This window comes from Macrotis lagotis, chromosome 2 (assembly GCF_037893015.1).
Source record: "Macrotis lagotis isolate mMagLag1 chromosome 2, bilby.v1.9.chrom.fasta, whole genome shotgun sequence".
In the NCBI taxonomy this organism is placed as follows: Eukaryota; Metazoa; Chordata; class Mammalia; order Peramelemorphia; family Peramelidae; genus Macrotis; species Macrotis lagotis.
Genome location: NC_133659.1, coordinates 188,516,162 through 188,536,154, shown reverse-complemented (window position 1 = coordinate 188,536,154; position 19,993 = coordinate 188,516,162).

Below are 19,993 nucleotides of genomic sequence, written 5' to 3'. Positions count from 1 at the left end.
TTGTTTTGGTTTTTTTTTAGGTTTTTGCAAGGCAAATGGGGTTATAAGTGGCTTGCCCAAGGCCACACGGCTAGGTAATTATCAAGTGTCTGAGGCCGGATTTGAACTCAGGTACTCCTAATTCCAGGGCCGGTGCTTTATCCACTATTCCACCTAGCTGCCCCTCAAGCCCTAGTTTTTTTAAAAAAAAAACCCTCTTGAACTTAAGAAAATCTCCAAGTTTATTTTTCAGTCATAAAGATTAATATATTAAAATAGTAAAACTCATCTCAAATTCAGTAAAATTACTGGATGACAAAGATTTAAAACAACCAAGGACAAAGCAACCTCATCAAGAGGTTATATTACAAATATAGATTATTTTAAAGTTTTAGCAATGTTGAGACCCTTAGATTCAACTCACTGATGGAATGTTTTTCAATTTCTTCCTTTTGAAACAGAGTGCATTTTGTTCTATTAACAGAAATATGGCCCTGTCAAATCGCTGCCAACAAAGTTAACTTTAAAATAAACTATTGAAAAGTCATGAAAATTAAATGCTTATTTTAAATAATATCCAGATTCCATAACAAATGAAATTAATTCATGGGGGTGGGATGGGGTGAGGTATTAAATACTGGTAGTTTTAAGTACAATCTTTTTATATAATTTATGAGGCAAGTTGAATACAAAGGAAAATTTCCTTCACAGCACATTTAAAAGTTTGAATTTAAGCAACATTTACAGGAAAGAAATAGCTGTGCTACCATCATAGCTAAGAGAGAATAATAAAAGGCTGTGCCTGGGTCTTCTAGGCTAGCACCTCCCAATCTATTTTTAAAGGTTTAAAATTCCATCCTTGAATAGTATTAATAAACTTGTTCCTGGCTACAACTTGGCATACTAGACATAGGACATGGAGTCAGTTCCTTTTTCCTCACACTTCTTGTAAACACAACTGCTTACAAAATTCTGAGACTATTCTGGAAATACAATCAGCCAGTGGTCTTTGGGTCACCCTTTGTTCAAAAATTCACCACAGTTCTCTTGATTCTTTGGTGTGGGGAAGGGAGCATTTTAATTGGGGAGAAGTAGATCTACAGAAATGTCACAGGAATAGGATATATCAAAATTAGAAACTGATTATGCATTTAAGTAGCCTGTGTCATTTATCCCCAACAGAAGATGGCTAAAAGTGCGTCAAGAGCTATAGGAAGAAGAGACTATGTATTATGTAGATACCGAATGGAGTCTCCATCAAAAATTATGAAATGACATACAAATGACATACAAATGTCCATATGTGGATGTTCTCAGACTTGTTTTCTTAAAAACCACCATCCTTAGCAAAGTCCTCACCATTCCATCTCTATTCCTCAAACTGAAATTATAGTAATACAAATGAGTCAACTTGCATGGTTTTTGAAGGAATTGTTGATATCTATAGTATCTGGGTCATATAGGAGGAGCACCTTATCCATGTGCAAATTGGTGGTGGTGGAGGGGGATTGTCATGAGCCATGCTTGGGCAGATAGGAAGGATTTTGGGTGGTTTACTTAGTGAGGTCAGGGATGAGACATAGCACCAGAGCTCTTACCCTAAGACATGGAGCCCCTTGAACTCATTTCAAGTTTCCTTTTTTCAGAAGCAGATACTTTCCTGAGATGGCAAAAATTCTTTTATGTAGCTATTTCATCTGTTCTGTCTTGACTGTTGACACTGTTGATTTAGAACACTCAAAATTCTACTATCAGATTCAAAAGAGAGTGTATATGTGATGGAAATACTCTTGCCTTGAGGCAATTGTCAAAGTTCAATGACTCTACAGCTTCTCCATCCCAAAGCTTCCAAGAGCCTTGGAAATCCCCCCTCCCTTACTGCCCCCCCTCCCAGTCACCAAGTCTTCCATTTTCTCCTCTCTATCTGCATGAGGAGAGTGTCCACTGGCTAAAGAACTTTCAGTTTCATTCTTAGTTTCTGGGGTTGGTCTTTGGATATGAAAATGGGGATTCCCTTAGTATCTTCCCAGAGTTGGTCAAGGGCTTCTCCTTAAATATTTATTAATCAATCAACAAGCATTTAACTGAGTATCTACTGCATGTGGAACACTGTTTTGGAGATGAGCTATGGTTAATTTGTCATAGCTGTTGTTTTTTATGACTCTAATAAATAGCCTATGAAATTCTTGCACTATTCTTTTTCCTGTAATTACCTGATAGTTCAGCTTAAAACTGGTCTTCAGTTTTTTTGCTATTACAAGCAAAGCAGCTGTGAGTATTTTTGCACAAATTAGGGTAGAATGAATGGGACTTTTCTAAAATTTAATAGATGCTAGCAACATTTGAGGTCCTTTAGAAATAAACTAGCTTAGTATCTAGGTAGCAAGAAAGATTATTTTGTAATAGGAAACCAATGGATGCTACCTTAGAGGAGTGGTGGGGAACACCTTCTGGCCATTTAAGGTATGAGAAATCATTTGGTCTGATGTTGCAAATTGCAGGCTGGACTAGAAATTCAATAAGTCTAAGAGCTTTGAAGGGGTGAATTAATTAAATATTTGACCAAATATAGCAGACTAATTTTTAAGTTGATAATTTTATATGACCTCAGAATGATATTGTAAATATCCAAATGAGCCTTGGGGGAAAAAAAAAGATTCCCTATCCCTGCTTTAGAGCCAGCAAGGTTGTATTGAGGATAGAGTGCTAGACTTGGAGTCAGGAAGATCTAAGTTCAGATCCAGTTTCAAATCCCATTTGTGTGAACCAGAGAAGTTATTTTTACCTCTGTTTGCCTCAGTTTTCTCAACTATGAATGAGAAAATAAGAGCAGTTGTAAGAATCAAATGAGAGAATATTTGTAAAGAGCTTGCAAAGGTAGTATGTGATAGGCTCATAGTGGGTGCTCAGTAAATATTTAATTCCTTATTTCTTTTCCATCCTTAAAGTACCATCCAAGTATTTCTCTCTGGGTTGGTCTCACTGCCTTCCTTTCCCCATCAATGGCCTTATGGTATCCTAGGGTGTTCCTATTGATTGGGGCTTTGTCTCAATGTGATTTGAAGGTGTAAAAATGACAAGTTATGGCTTGGCTAGGATGGTAAAGACATTATAATTCCAAGCTGCAGAACAAGCTTAGAAGACTGTTTTGCTGATTGCCCAGAGTATTTCTTAGTCTTTTTAAAAGTTTTATTCTAAGTGGAAATAAACATGATAGCAAACAGTAAGAGGACTGTCCACAAATCACATATTTTAAACAACTTAAAAATGTGTCTATTCACTTTAGTTAAATAATGACAAAATAATAGCACTTTCCTCCATGTCTTCCTTCTGATCTCTTTTTTTCCCTTTGGCATATTTTTCTCATATTTTGTTACTACTACATCATTATCATCATCATTGTCACCTTTGACAGGATACATTTTTCCAGATTTTAAAATTATCATTTTTCTAAAAAAATTATCATTTTCATACAATTATACTCAATGTATATCTTACTGTTTTCTTTCTGCTTTCTCTGCTTGTATCACTTCATTTTCCCTTTCTTGTTTACTTCTGTTCTATTTTCAGTTTCCTTTTACCGAATCTTTCCACAATTCTTTCAATTTGTCATAGCTGTTGTTTTTTGTGACTCAATAATAAATAGCCTATGAAATTCTTGCACTATTATTTTTCCTGTAATTACCTGATAGTTCAGCTTAAAATTGGTCTTCAGGTTTTTGCTATTACTAGCAAAGTAGCTGTGAGTATTTTTGCACAAATGAGCCTTATGTACCTTTCAATGACACTCCTAAGCTCTCATTTTAATCACCTCAGGCAGCTAGGTGAGGCAATGAATAGAAAGTTGGCCCTGGAGATAGGAGAACCTATTCAAATCTGATCTCAGACATTTACTGACTGTGTGATCCAGGAACAGGTCACTTAACCTCTGCCTTCCTCAATTGTAAAAATGAGGCTAATAATAACCCCTACCTCCCAGGGATATTGATGAGGTAATAGTTATAATGTGCTTAGTATAGTACCTAGAACATTTATTAAGTTTGTTTTCTTCCCTTCTTTAGGGTACAGTTCTGGTAGTGATATCCCTGGATCCAAGGACAGGAACAGTTCACTAACTTTCGTTATATACTGTAGTACTATTTCTTTACAGGATCTGTGGAGGAGTGAGAAAGAAAGAGAAGTCAATACCTTTCTCTTTGGGGAACTCTTATTCTGAATCCTACTGGACTTCAAACCTCACCTCTTCTAGGAAGCCATTCATAACTTTTTTGCCCCATTCTGATCTCTTGAGTATTGATGACAGAACACAGATAATTGAAAATTAGACCTGGAAGGGAACCAGCTAACCAATTCCTTCATTGTATACATGAGCAAACATAGGTTCATAGAAGGAAGATGTGTTACTTAATGATCCAGTGACACTGGTCTTTCTATCCTTCCCATTGGGGGTAAGAATGAAGAGTCAAGGCTAACATTTATTATGCACTTGGAAGGGTGGACAGTTATCATGTATCCCTATATCTTCTCTTTTCCAGGAGTTTCTTCCTGTAACTGATGTGTGATATGGTCTTGCCTCTTCTCCCCCCCCTCCAAAATATCCAATTTGTCGCTAAGTCAATTTTTGAACAAACTTCTTTTGAACATTCCTTGTGTATGAGATGATGGGGGTGGAGGTAGGAAATAGATGAATAAAGACATAAAAAAATTGTACCTGATAAAAGGTTGTTCACTGCTATTTCATCTGTGTTATAGTCATTTTTTTCCTTTGTAATAAATATCTCTCAGATCTGTTCTTTCTTTCCCAATCTCTTTATCAGAGGAGGATCAGATGTAGAAAGACATCAAAGTGGGGGCAGCTAGGTGGCACAGTGGATAGAGCACCAACCCTGGAGTCAGGAGTACCTGAATTCAAATCCGACCTCAGACACTTAATAATTACCTAGCTGTGTGGCCTTGGGTAAGCTGCTTAACCCCATTGCCTTGGAAAAAAAAAAACTTAAAAAAAATAAAGACATCAGAGTTACAATCTAAGTAAGAGATAGATCCTATAGAGAGAACTCTGGATCTGAAAACCCCACATTTAGCCCTAAATAGATAGAGATCCCATGGAGGAAACTTTAGACCCAGAAACACCTGAGAGAGTGAGAACCCCAGACCCAAGAAACACCATGGAGAAGACTTTGGACTCAGACATCCAAAAGGTGAGACTATAGACCTAGAGAAAATGCATGTGACAGCTGTTCCAGAGTTATCTTGGGTGAGATTGATGATCTTGGAGATGAGCGTGGGGGGGGAGGGGAGAATCCTGAGCAACAGAAGGATCTCTAGACCTGGAGAGACTTCACCATATAGAGTTAGATCCGGTGAGATCTTTCATTGCAGACCATAGCATTGAATAGACCCAGCAGAAAGGTGCTTAGATTTAAAGAGAGAGACAGAAGCAGGATCTTCAGGAATGTCACTTACTATCCCTATCCCTCTCCACCCCAACGTAAACACAGGGAGACCCACATTTGGAAAAATCCTCTGAAGGGGGTCCCAGCTGCTGAGGGCCAGTCTAACATTCTCTATAGAGCAGTCCCTGATGGAGGGTTTCACACACACACACACACACACACACACACACACACACACACACACATGCACGCACATGTCAAGACACAAAAGACAGAGAGCGTACAATGGGCTTGCCTCCACAGGAACAGGCTTCCTGTTTTTGATGTGTGAGCTCAATTGTTGGGCATTGGGAGGGGTCTTTGAAGATCTGTTTGTTTCACATTATTGCGTTCTTTAGGGACCAGGACTGAAGGTGAAGAGGGAAAGGAAGTTGGGGGAAGATAAATTTTTTTCTTTCAGTATTTCTCTTCACATCCTCTGGGCAGTATGTTTTCAGTCAAGGCAAGGTGTTTTGAGTGTGAGAGCAATAGAATGGCACAAAGGTTGGTAAGGATTGCCATACAACTTTTCCTGAATTCCACTCATGTCATGCCTTTCCCTCCTATCCAGGGTTTTCTCCCCTTTTGACCAATGTCTGCCCTATATTTCTAGTTCTGCCTACCACCTCTGTTGATTCCCAGGATCAGACCATGGCTCCTAGTGAAAATTGAGCTGTAACTACTTCTGTGACCTTTATTTCAGTGGAAAGACATCAGGGCAGGAGAGAAGCAGGAGCCAAAATAGCTGCCAATTGGTTTGCATATATGTGTGTGTGAGTTTCAGTCTGGTCAAGTAAGGAGATTTGGAGGTGGAGGAGGAGGGAAGGATGGTGATGTGAGTCTGAAAACCAGAACTCCCTATATTAAGGATTCAGCCCACAGTCAGTGCCAGCCATGTGCCCTTTGCAACTGGAATTATTTTCCTTTTTCTCCTTTTTAAAGAGTTACAAGAAAGAACATATCTTCACCCTCATTTAACTTGGTTCAGGATGATGTAATGGAAAAAGTATTGAAGAAGGGAGTTCTGAGACCCAGATATGACTTTATACTTAATAGCCTGGTGACTTTGGAAATGACTCCTCTCCTCTGGTTTGGTATACTCCTTGTAAAATGAGAGGGGTGGGCTAGAAAATCTCTTGGGTCTTTTCTAGTTCTGAGAAGCTGAAAATTCATTGATTATTCTTAGCTAGCCTAGATAATTTTTTACCTAGACCCAGGAGACCCCAGTCACTAATGTTTGCAATATCAAATGTCTTTGAATTTATAGCTCCTGATCCAAATACCAGCAAAACAACCAGGAAAAATGAGGCAGGAAAACATGAAACAATTTACCTACTTGTTCCTGAGCTTACTTTATTGAGTCTGGCGATCATCTGTTTCTCACCTCTTCTCCTCCTCACTCTCTCCTCCTCCTCCTCCTCCTCCTCCTCTTTCTTCTTCTTCTTCCTTTTTCATCTTCTTCATCTTCTTCTTCCTTTTTCATCTTCTTCATCTTCTTCTTCCTTTTTCATCTTCTTCATCATCATCATCATCTTCTTCTTCTCCTCCTCCTCCTCCCCTCCCCTTCCCTCTCCCTTCCCTCCCCCTCCCCTCCTCCTTCCCTCTTTCTCTCCCTCCTCCTTCTTGTTGTTGTTGATATTCTTCTTCCTTCTTCTTTTCCTCCCACATCTTTTCTAACTTCAAATACTACTCAAATCATAATGATCATGGACCTATTCAATAACTTTTACCTTATTTTTCATCCACATTCCTGATCCCTGTCAGATAAATTATACATGTCACCATGATAGAATACTAGGATCATAGATTTCCAGCTGGAAAAAATTTTAGAAGTGATTGAATCCAACTTCTACTCTTTCTACTCAAGTATTTATGAAACTGTCAGGCAATGGATTAGATGCTAGTGATACAAAGAAGGACAGAAATATGGTCCCTATTCTCAAAGGGCTCTCATTTGAATGTGAGGGAACAACATGCAAACAACTGTGCATTTAATGCATATATAGTATATCATTTTACAGATGAAGAAAGAGTTTGGGAGAGGATAAATGACTTGTCCAGGATCACACAGTTATCAATGGCAAAGGCAGGATTTGAACTGCCTCTAGCATCCTATTCATTTCTGCCCCCCCCCCCCCTTCCCCAGCTACCTCTAGATTCTTAATTCCTGGACCATTATTTCTGTTCCTAATTTCAAGTCCTCACATTTGTAGCTTTAATGGGATCAATTAATTAACAATTTTATTGAGTAACTCTGGTGTATTGAGTGGCTTATATGTATTGACCGCTATATGTATCTGGTAGAGAGACATAGAAGAAGGAGGATTCAGCCATCAGTTTCTCACTGGCCATTGTGATAAGAGCATAGTTTTAACACTCAGAGAGCTATAAGTGTAATGAGGTAGAGACCTTGTCCTTGGGGAGGTCCCAGTGTAATGATGGGGAGGGAAGTGGCTCCTCCACTCTCAAGTCTTAGTATTTGTACCATCTTGAGATCAGAGAAACCTGATAGTCATGTGTCTTGGGACCCTGAAAAATTTTCCCCAATTGAATGACTAAATCAGCTCTTCTTCTTTACTTCTCTATTTCTAAAGGGGACATATGACGATAGAAAGCAATGAAAAGAGTGCTGGGTTTGATTTCCAATCTTGCCTCTGCTATTTGCTATCTGTATGGCTTTGGGGAGAACACAATCTCTTTGAGTCTCAGTTTCCTCATTTGTAAAAATAAAATCTTACCGTTCCTTTCTAGCTCTAAATCTTTGATCCCATGACTTCACAATCTAACTGGGGAGTTAAAAAAAAAGAGAAAGGAGAACTTTTTTCTTCTCCTCTCTTTTCTTCTGTTTTTTTTTCCCCTCTCTTCTATTTTCTTCCCTTTTCTTTTCCTCTTCTCTCTTCTTTTACTTTCTATTAGGGGAAACAAGCTGCAGAGAAAAAAATTCAAAATATTTTCAATGTAAATCGATAGTAGTTTGGGGGTTTTGGTGGGAAACATTAAAGGCTGGGGAGAGAAGTGAAAAAAGGTTTCATGCAGCGGGTGCCATTTGGGCTAGGACTTGAATGGGAGGTAGGAATTCTAATAGAGAGAGGTCAGCACAGAGAGCATTGAAGCATAAGCTTTCCAAAGACAGGGAGCTTGTTGATGGAATAGGTTTTATGGGGGAGTGAAAGTAGCCTCGTTTAGCTTGCATGTCAAGTGGATGAGGGGGAGCAAAGCAAAATGCATCTGGAAAGATAAAATAGGCACACACTGAAATGGAACCTCTACTGACCTTGGCAGGTAGTATTCACAGAGGAACCACAGAAAACCCGGGTTACCATTGGAAGAACACTGGACCTGGAGTCAGGAGACCTGAGTTCAAGTGCTGACTCTACTATTTATTAGATGTGTGACATTCCCTTCTCTGTTCCCTACTCTAGTTCCCTACATTACAGGACTGTTATGAGGCAAGGAGTCTGTAAAGGCTATATGAATGTGAACTCTTTCTTGTTTCAATCAGTTAACAAGCATTTATTTAGCTCTTAAATAAATACTACATAATAAGACATATATGTTACATATAATTTATGACATATTATGTAATATTATATGATATAGAATAATGCGCTAGAGGTGCTATTTTGGGGTTTTTTTAACGGAGAAAAAGAAGAAAAGTGGGGGAGGGAAGATTTCAGAGGAAATGGGGCATTGTGCTGGGAAAACATTTCTTTGAACTTCTCGAAGTTGGTGAGGAGGGGACCAGGAGAGCAAAGACACCAGGGCGGGAGGGTACGGGGGGCGGGGTTGGGAGCATTGTTCTTAGGAACCAGGTTCATTATTGAGCCCTTGTCCTTTTTACCCCGAGCCTATATTTGCAAAGGGCGAGTGGTTTAGAAAGCTACAAATTGAGACCAGAGAAGTGTCAGCCCATGTATTTGGGGATTTGGCTGTTGCCGGCGAGCTGGCTTCCCGGGCCCGCTGAGCCTAAATAGCAGAAGTGAAAAGAGGACAGTTCATTCCTAGCCCTTGAGAGAACCTCCAGCTGTGGTTGGAATACGTAACCGAGGGGGTGGCGGTAGTAGCAGGGGGAAGGTTGGTATTTTCTTGGTTGTTGTTGTTTTTGTTCTAAGACATGGCTCTAGGGACTCTCCGGATATCGTCAATCCCCCCAGGGAGGAAAGGGGGTGGGGGATGCGCCTGCGTAACCTCGTGGGGGATGTCACTTGGGAGGGGAAGCCACCAAATTAAAGATCAGAACTTTGTGTCCCATGGTGGGCATAGCCCCCCCTCATGTCCTCCTGGTTCGTGAAGGTCAATCTCTTTCATTCATCTTTAGGAGAGAAACCAGGTTTTTGATGCAGAACCATATTCCTTCTTGTTTTGAACTCTTCCCTTCACCCCCAACCCCAAACTTACCTTTCAACCAACACACGACAGGGGAATTTTGTGAAGTTTTGGGACTTGCTAAAAATGTCAGCCTAACCTGAGCCAGAGTCGTAACCAGTGTGAGTCAGCATGAACTTTGCCCCAGAGCACTGACATGGTGGGGTTTTCTCCTATGGTGGGAAAGAGGAGGAGGGGGTCTTTCTCCTAAGTAGGAAGGGGAACTCTGCTCCAGTCTCATCTCATGTTCCTCTACTAGCCACCCTGTGACAAGATCAGACCGTCTCTCCCAAGATCCATTTATTCCCAAAGCCTCTGTCCTGGAGCTGCCTTATCCTTCTAATTCCCACAGAGGTTTATATGGACTCTCTTGGGGATAGGCTAGCCCCTAAATAGAGGTGGCTAGATGGTACAGAATGAATAGGGCACGGATCTGGAGTTAAATTTTACTTAACTAGTTTTGTGACCCTGGGCTGATGATCATTTAGCATCTGCTTTCTTCAGTTTCCTCAGCTGTCCAATGGGGATAACAATAATACTCACCTGGCAAGGCTATTGTGAGGATCAAATATTGTATAGTAGCTGATGGTTAATAAATGCTTATTTCCTTCCCCTGGCCTGTTGCCACTGTCCCTCCTCAAAGGCTCTCTATCACTACCACTACTACCCTTTTGTCCTACCAATTACCTGAGGCACAGTTTTTCCTAGGTCTAGTTCCTTTCCACATTATTTGCTTGATGAAGGTGGAGAATCATCCTCCTCAAAAAAGAGCTCAAGAGGTTGGCAGTTTAAACTCAACTTAGCCTCCCCCCTCCCTTTGTGGGAGAGGTAGAAGGAGCTCTCTGACCTTCATGGGCTAGTGTGTGACCCTAGCTTTAGAAATCAGATCTCATGGCTCTCAGTTTGGCCTTCTTTCCAAAATATCTATAGCTTATCAGCAGAAGGCTTCCTGGAGACTCCAGGGGTACATTCTTTATTTGCATCAAGGCAGGCAAAGATTTGAGAACTCATTGTATGACCTTGTTAAGGTCACTTACCCTCTTTGGTTCTTAATCTCCTCATCTATGAAAAAGGGAAGAGATTGGACTTGGTCATTTTTAAAATCTGAAAATAGACAATTAAGTGACTGAGTGGGTAATGAGCCAGATAGTCAGGAAAGACTCGTTCTCCTGAGTTCAAATCTGGCCTCAGACACTTACTAGATGGACAAGTCACTTAACTCTGTGTGTCTCAGTTTCTACACCAGAAAAATGAGTGGAGAAGGAAATGATATACCATTCCAGTATCTTTGCCAAGAAAACCCCAAATGGGGATTTAAAGAGTTGGACACAGTTAGAATGATTGAACATATTAAGGAATTGTTCTCATAGCATTGCCATGAAGCCTAAAAGAGTTAATGTATGAAAAGTTCTATTGAAAAATGACAACAACAAGGTCTAGAGAGATATATATTTGGGAGTAATGGAAGCATCCTCAATAGTTAAGGTGAGGCTACACAATGGAGAACCTTGGATACTGGATATTTGGACACTGAATTTCATCTGATAGGAAATGGGGAGTAATTAGAGATTCTTGAGCCAATAAAAACAGTGTTAAGAAAGATTATTGGGATGGATTGAAGAAGCAAGAGACTGGGGAAAGAGAAACAATTCAGGGACTATTATGGTAATCCAGAAAATAAGAAGAGAAGCCTTTTGGGGTAGGGGACTTGATATCTGTTGTTTTCAAGTATTTAAGTCATTGTCATGTGATTGAAGGGGTCAGATTTATTCTGTTTAATCCCCCTAGGACAAAACTAGGAGAAATGAGTAGAAATAAGTTAGAAGCAGATTTTAGCTACATGCAAAGAAAATATTCACAATGGCAGCTGTCCCAAAATGAAAATAAATGTCTTGGAAGATAGTGAGTTCCCCTTTATTGAGGTCTTGGGCCCAAGGAGTGGGGGGCAAGGGGGAAAAGGGAAAGAGAAAGAATGATGGATGAAAACTCTTCTGTGGGGCTTTATAGAGGGGATTTCAGCTCTGTACAAGTTGGATGAGATAACTTCCAAAGTCCTTTTAAGCTCTGAGATTCTATGATTTTATGAGTTTGTTGGTCATTTTGGGTGGGAAGAACTTTGCCAATATGAACTCAATTTCTCAGCTCAATATTGCTAGGACAATAAATCCAGTATTTGATAAATATACATCTTATTGCCACACAAAAAGGTAAGTTTAGTTCCAAAGAAGGACAGAAACAAACAAATTAAGCCTGGATCATTGTCTCTCAGGGAGGTGCTTTAACACGGTTTTAGTATTTGGTGAGGGTTGTTTTCAGGACTGAACTAGAGAAGATGAATGTAAGCTTCAAGTGGAAAGGTTAAGGATAGACATAAAGAAGTACTTTCTGATGGTAAGAGATCATTAAGCAATCCATCAATCAACCAGTATCAATTACAGGTCTATTATGTGTTTACTATGTTCTGGGAACTGTGTTAAACTTGAGGATACAAAGAAAGGCAAATCCACAGTCCTGCCTCAAGGAGCTAACAGTCTAAAGGGGGAGATAACATGCAAAGACCTATTTACAACTAAGATAAAAACAAAATAAATTGGAGTTCACCAATACAAAGAGGGCACATTAAGGGGGATTGGGAAAAACCTTGTAGAAGATGAAATTTTAGCTGAAACTTGAAAGAAGCCTTAGAAGCCAGGAGGGGGAATGTGAGGAAGGGGTGACATTCCAGGAATTGGGGATAGCCATGGAAAATCCACAGGACTGAGATATAGCATGTCTTGTGAGAGGAGGAATAAAGACACTTGAACCATGTACTAAGCTCATTGTGAAGAAAGAAGAATGTCCTTGGGGGCCATTAGACAGCAGCCATAAGACTTGATTGATGAATGTGGATTGAAAGAATTCATTAGGAGGAGAAGTTGCTGAGTGATGTAGGTGAAAGGAGAGACTGGAAGCAGCTATGGGATAGCAGGGTATTCCAACTTCCATAGAAAAACTGCTGGTGGGGCAGTAGAGATAGCGCTGAATCTGGAGTTCAAATTCACCCTCTGAATCCTACTAGCAAGTCACTTAACTTCTATTTAGTTCAATTTCTTCAATTGTAAAATGAAGATAATAATAGCAGATACTTGTGAGGATCCAATAAAATTATATTTGTGAAAAAGTATTTAGCAAAGTATTGGCATATAATTTATTCCTTTCCCTTCCCCATTCCCTCTTCACTTCCAATTGTAAAATCAGAGCACTGGATTAGATGGTCTCCAGTCTCTTCCAACTCTGCAGCCCTCTTACAGTGTCATAACAAGAAACTTTTATGCCCTGAGCAAGTCCAGTGATTTCTGTATTGGGATGGGTGGGTTAGGAGGAAGGGAGAGAAGGGGAAGGGGAAGGATTGTAGCAGTATGGGGAGGGTATGGATGAATGGGTTGGGAACAGAACACAATTTGCCCCAGTTGGGTGCAGTTATACTTAGAAAAGAAGGGTCTATTTCTCAGTGAGTCTGGCCTCTGATCCTCTATGTGATCACCAACCACCCAACATCTGGGAAGAGATGTAGGGAAGAGGGCAAAAGGGCAAAGAGAGGCAACTGTAGGGAAAGGCAGGCATGAGGAGTGAGGAGCCATGGTGCCAGGTGGTGGACCAGAAGACTACTTTAGGGAAGTAGTGCCTCTTCCATATGGGAACCTGGGAAAAGCTCTTATTCTCACGTTAGTTATGAATTTACTTACAGTTGTAAGTCAGTATACTCAATCTGTTCCCTCTACCCCCTTCCCTCCAAATGGAAGATCCATGGAAACCAAATGGACTTGTTGTATAGTTAATTTCTCAACAGGATGCAAATAATTTTTATCTTTTTGATGTCTCTGTTGTTGTCATCATTGTCATCATCACAGACAACAATAAGATTTATAAAGTGCCAATTGTGTACCAAACACTTATGTTACACTCTAAGAATACCAAGAAAACACACATACACACACAGACTCACAGACACACACACACACACACACACACACACACACACACAAACACACAAACACATAAACACAGACATATTCCCTGCTCTCAAGGGGCTTCCATTCTAATAAAGGATACAACAGAAAAACAGCTGTGTATGAACAAGATATATACAGGATAAATTGGAGATAATCTCAGAAGAGGAGAGTGGATGGTCAGGAAAGATTTCTTATAGCAAATGGGATTTGAGTTGAGACTTGATAGAAGCCAGGAAAGTCAGGAGAATGAGGCAGGGAGAGAATTCCAGGCATGAGAGACAGTCAATAAAAATGGAGATCAGTAGATAGTGTGATGTGTGTGAGGATTAGCAAAAAGACTGGTGTCACTGGATTTTGGAGTTTATGGAGGCAGACTTAAAATATAGAAGGGAGGATTTAGAATATCAAAAAAAAGATTTTATATTTGATCCTGGAGGATATAGAGAACCCCTGGAGTTTATCAAGTGTAAGAGGAGTAGGGGTGGAATGTGATTTGGTCAGTCTTTTATTTTGGTTTATATGAATTGTTCATCCTGTGTTTTCCTAGAGGACCAAGGACATAACATGACAATATCTGGAGTTGTGTTTGAATTGGATTTAAGTGAGGCAGAGTTACACAAAGTTGTGAGCCTCTCTTTCTCTTCCAGAGTCATGTTTTTGCAAGATCACCTTGGCAACTGAATGGATTTATTGTAGAGCCTATGAACTGGGAGGAGGGGGGCGAGGGGAGGTTACTGTAATTGGGTAGCATAGGTGGTCTGCCAGTACCACAAATAGAGTATTGTGTACCTAGAAAGTTTCTTCTGTTTTCTCAACTCCCTTGGACTTCTTAATCACAGTGAGTGAGGCTTTCCGCAAAACACATCTTTTTTGTTTTGTTTTGAGTGCCTGAGAGTAGTTACCCTGTTGTTAGCCCATCAGGAGGGTCTTCCTGCCCAGCCTAGCCCCTAGAATGGAACAAAGTATGAGGCAGAGCTTCGAGAGAGGGTGTTGACATGGAACTCAAAGCTTCATTTCTATGAACAAGCAGGAGAGATGAGGCACAAAGGCAAGTGTTTTCCCATCCCCTGAGAAGGGGGTTGAGCTGAGACAAAATAACAAAAAGCCACTTCAAAAACACAGCCGAACAAGTCACAAAAGCAGATGAGACCAGGTCTTGAGAAAGAGAGAGAGAGAGAGAGAAAGATATACTCTGAAAATGCAAAACCCCCGATCTGAGAGCAAAAACAACCAGAAAAAGGAGCAAATAGTCCCAAGTGTTAAAAAGAATTGTCTCAGTCTTCTGAATGGGCCTGTCCCCCAGGAGTTCTGAAAGGAGCAGGGGACTGGGGCCAATGAGGCCCACAAACCTCAGTTGACTTCTGAGAATTGTTTGGCTCTGCAGGTGAAGATGCTGGGGCTGCCCCAGGGCATGGTACTCCTAGTGTGTAGGAGATGGCAAAGTTGGGAGCAGTGGTTCATATTTGTTAACTGTGTCACTTGAGGAAAGTCAATTAAACCTCACTGTGCCTCAGTTTCTTCATTTGAAAAATGAAGGAGGTGGAGCTAGATCCCTTCTGAGATCCCTAATTCTACACTTTCAACTTTTTTGACTGCCACTTCACACTATTGATTCAGATATAGAGTACAATCCAACAAAGTCTCTGTAGGCATTGCCATGGAGAGTTCCCGTTCTATCCTCAAGCTGGACAGATTCCCACTGAGGGGACCCACAGTGAGGTCCCAGAGCAGGGAACAATTTGAGAAGCAGGTTTCCTAACTTTTCTCCAACCTCCCCAAACCCAGGTCTACACTTTATCAGCCTTCTGGTTGAGACTTAAAACACCAGGTTGAGCCCCCTTTGAGCATCTATACCAGATATGGTACTGACCAATTTCTTTTCACTCTGCTAGCCTAGGACTTCCAGGTTATGAAGAAAAAAGGGGGCACAATTCAATTCAATTCAATTAAACTGAACATAAATACATTCATTGTGGCCTATAATGTGCCTAGCACTAGAAGCAACAAGAAAAACAAATTAATTTCTGCTTCTAAGGAGTTTATAGAATCTTGGAAATTTTCATTTGGTGGCATCCTTAGTGGTCATCTAGTTCAATCCATACACCGAAGAGAGTTCCTACAACCCTCTTATGGGCAAGTGGTAATCTAGCCTCTTCTTTAGGACCTCTGGGAAGGGCAAAGGTGCTGCCTCCCAAAGTGGCCCATTCCCTTGATGAACAACTGGTAGAGTTGGGAAGGTTTTCCTGACAGGGATGTCTAAATTCACCTCTTTGCAACTTTCACTTGTGACTCCTAGGGAGTTACATTTTCTGAGGGAAAATGAGCAAACTCAATACATCTTCCATATGACAACCCTCCAAGTATTTGATGGTAGCTACCATGGCACCCTTATAGTCTACTTTTCTACTCCAGGTTGAACATGCCAAGTTACTTCAACCAGTCTTCACATGGCAAGAGTTCAAGCCCTTCATCATTCATTTTCTCCTCTAATTTATCAATGCTTTTCCTAATTCATTATGCACAGTACAAAACACAATACTCTAGATGTAATCTGAACAGGCCAGAATTTTCTTCTAGACTTATCCCAAATACCTTTCCTCATCTCAATTCTTGCCTGTTAATGACTTCTTCATTTCTTTCTGCTTCCCAATACTACCCAGAATTTAATTATAATATGTAACATATATGATATAACAGATAACACATATATAATATATAAAACATGTTACATTATTTATAATTATATAATATTTATATATGAACTACATTATTAAATTATATAAACTATTTCTAACACTTGCTACAATGTGAGCTCCTTGAAGACAGGAACTGTTCCCCTTTTGTCTTTGTATCCCTAGTCTTTGTGGGGCACCTAGATGGCATAGTGGATAGAAAGCCAGGAAGACTTATCTTCCTAATTTCAAATCTGACCTCAGACACTTACTGCTGTGTGACCTATAGCAAGTCTTTTAACTTTGTTTGCCTTAGTTTCCTCATTTATCAAAAATAAGCTGGAGAAGAAATTGGTAAACCACTTAAGTATCTTTGCTAAGAAACATCCAAATAGGGTCATGAAGCATCAGACATAACTGAAAAACAATAAATCTCTAGTATTTAGCCCAATACTCAGAGCATAGTTTGTTGTTTAGTTGTGTTTGATGATTCATGACCCCATTTGGGGGTTTTCTTGGCAGAGATCCTAAAGTGGTTTACCATTTCCTTCTCCACCTCATTTTATAGATGAGGAATTGAGGCAAACCGGGTTAATTGACTTGGCCAGAGTCATACAGCTAGCAAGTGTCTGAGGTCTGAGCTTGATTCCAGGCCCTCTATCTGTTTGGGCTCTATCCATTGCATCATCCAGCTTCCCAACCACAATGTGATAATGTGATAATTGAAGTAATTTCAAGGGGAAGAGATTAACTCAGATGAAAGGTGGTTACTGAAGCCACAGGAATAAATCTTCCAGATGAGGTGCTCTTAACCTTTTTTTTTGCTCTTAGCCTTTTATGTGCCATGGATAATTTGGGTAATCTATGTACTCCTCAGAATAATGTTTTTAAATGCAAAATAAAATACAAAGTATTACAAAGGAGACCAATTATGTTGAAATGTGCTTATTAGGCAGACAGCCAATAAGCATTTATTAGTCACCTACTGTATGCCAAACACTGTGCCAAGTGTTTGGAGAAACAAATAAAAGGATGAAACTTTCCCTATTCCCACGGAACTCCCAAAGGAAAACAATTCTCTAGATCAGTCAATCAATCAATCAATCAACAAACACCTCTGTGCTTGAGGCATAATTTGTAGAACACTTACTTGGATTCAAATCTTGCCTCAGATTTTTGACTTAACCTCTGTCTCAGTTTCCTTAACTGTTAAAAACACAAGTCCTAGAATTGTGTTAGCAACAAATGAGATAATATTTATAAATCAAGGCCCATAGTAGACATTTAATGAAAAAGCTTTATACCCCTTCATCCTTATGTATCAGGTAATGTGCTAAATAAAATACAAAAATGTTGAACTTTTGATCAAGAACCAATTACCTCTCAGTCTTGAGGAAGCTAGGTTAGGGAAGGGACACAATGGTCAATGCTAACGTCTCCTCAACCTCTATGTTCTAGGGTTTTAATTCAGTCCTGAAGTTGGATTCCAGATTTTGCCAGCCTCCCCCAGTTTTTGGTGTCTCTAAGCAACCAGAAGCTGAACATTTCCCTTAAAAGAAGCCACAACGCTCAGATTTATTCCCCTCACCCCAGCCACTCAGGCACACCTCCAGAATGCCAAGTACTTGAGGGACCACAGACTCTATCACTCTGCATCCCTTCATTCCATTTTCTTTCCTGAGGAAAAAAACAACAAGGTAGGTTCTCCCTGGGCATAGGCTTGTTGCCTTTGCAAGAAGCCTGGTGTGACTTTCATACTTTTTCCCACTCAGCACCTCAACCTCCTACTCTCTGAACAGGTTTATGCTGACTGCTGGTTTTTTTTTTTTCACTTGGCCCAGGTATGGGACATTTGGAAGCAAAATCTGATCAACAGTTTTGTCTGATTGGGTCAGCCAGCTCTGCCTCTCTTAGATCTTGGGTCCATGAATAGAAATTAAATAAGATTGAGAAAGGTTGCATGATACATTGGATAAAGGACTAATCTTAGAGTCAGGAGAGACCTGTGTTCAAGTTCTGATTCTGAATCTATTCCTAAGCACAGTGACTGGTAAGTAGTAGGTGCTTAATCAATGGTAGTTGATTGACCAACTCTGACAAATATTTACTATGGAATCATAGGCAAGTCATTTAGTCATTCAATGTCTCAGGCAAGTCTCTGATATTGGAAGTTACAGATAAGCTGCATCAATAGAGGAATTTTTCATGCTAGGTATTCCCCAAACTGAATGAAAATAATGGGTTTGGATCAAATTTGGTTGGAGGTCATTTGGGGGCATCTTGATATTTTATAAAATGGACACATTAAAAAAAACCCCATGAATTCTTATCAGTAGATTTAAATATCAGCACCTGGTAAACCTTTGAACCTGAGGTGGAAACTCTACCTCCTAAGGACACTTACCTGCTGAAACACTGTAGGCATCATTGACGGGAAATCTCTTTACCACTTTATCTTGGGTTCTGCTGAAGCTCAAAAGGATGAGTTTTTTTTTCATAAATGTGTGTGTGTGTGTGTGTGTGTGTGTGTGTGTGTGTGTGTGTGTATGTGTGAATGTGTGTGTATGTGTTCAGAGAAACCCGAGCCCCTCCTTAACAAGGATGGAGAGATTTGGTACACTGGCTTCCCTTCTCTGGAGAATCAAGGATCAGAAGCAAGGGAACAATAGCCAGTAACTGTGGTATCTTCTGAGAAGGTCTATGCATTTCAGTCTTGGAAACTGAAGGAAGAAACCCCTGCTTCTGGCTATTTACAAAGGGATCAGAGATCCTGCATATTAGGGAAATCCTTCTCTCTGTCTAGCTTCTCCTTATTCAGTTTTCTAAGACCCCGCTCAAATCCCACAAAGCTTTCCACTGATGAACCCAGACCACAATGAGCTATTTGTTTTTCTTCTGGATTCCTATAAGCACTTTTTGTTGGTGCTGCACATTGTTCTTGTCATGCTCTGTCTTCCATTGTTATCATGGTGAGAGTGTGAGCTCTCTCCAATACCATTGTAAATTCCTGGGAGGCATAGACCATGTTTATTTCCTGAGAATTATAGAACTCTAGAGACTTAGAATTGGGAGAAATTTTAGAGGTCACATGTTCCATTCCCCCCCCCCAATTAAGGGAGTAGAAAACTCTAGTCAGAGGGGTTGAAGGGTTTGTCCAAAGCAATACAGATGGCAGAGCTAGGATTCTAAACTCAAGTTCTCTCAATCCATATCTAATGCTCTTTCCCCTAAACCACACTCCAGCACATAGAAGGCACTGGATTTCATATTTGCTATTGTTTTCTCACCAGGGTTGTAGAGAATACAGGGAAGGAAGAAGGAAACAATTCTGTATTATTTGCTTTAAACATATCATACAGATTATTTGTTTCTTACAATTCTGGGAGGCAGGTGCCATTATTAACCTCATTTTGTGAAATGAATTGAGGAAACTGAGGTATACAGAGTTAAAATGATTTGCCCAGGATCGCACAACTAGTAAGTGTCTGAGTTCAGATCTGAATTCATGTCTTCTTGATTCCAAGTCCAGAACTCTATCACTGGACCACCT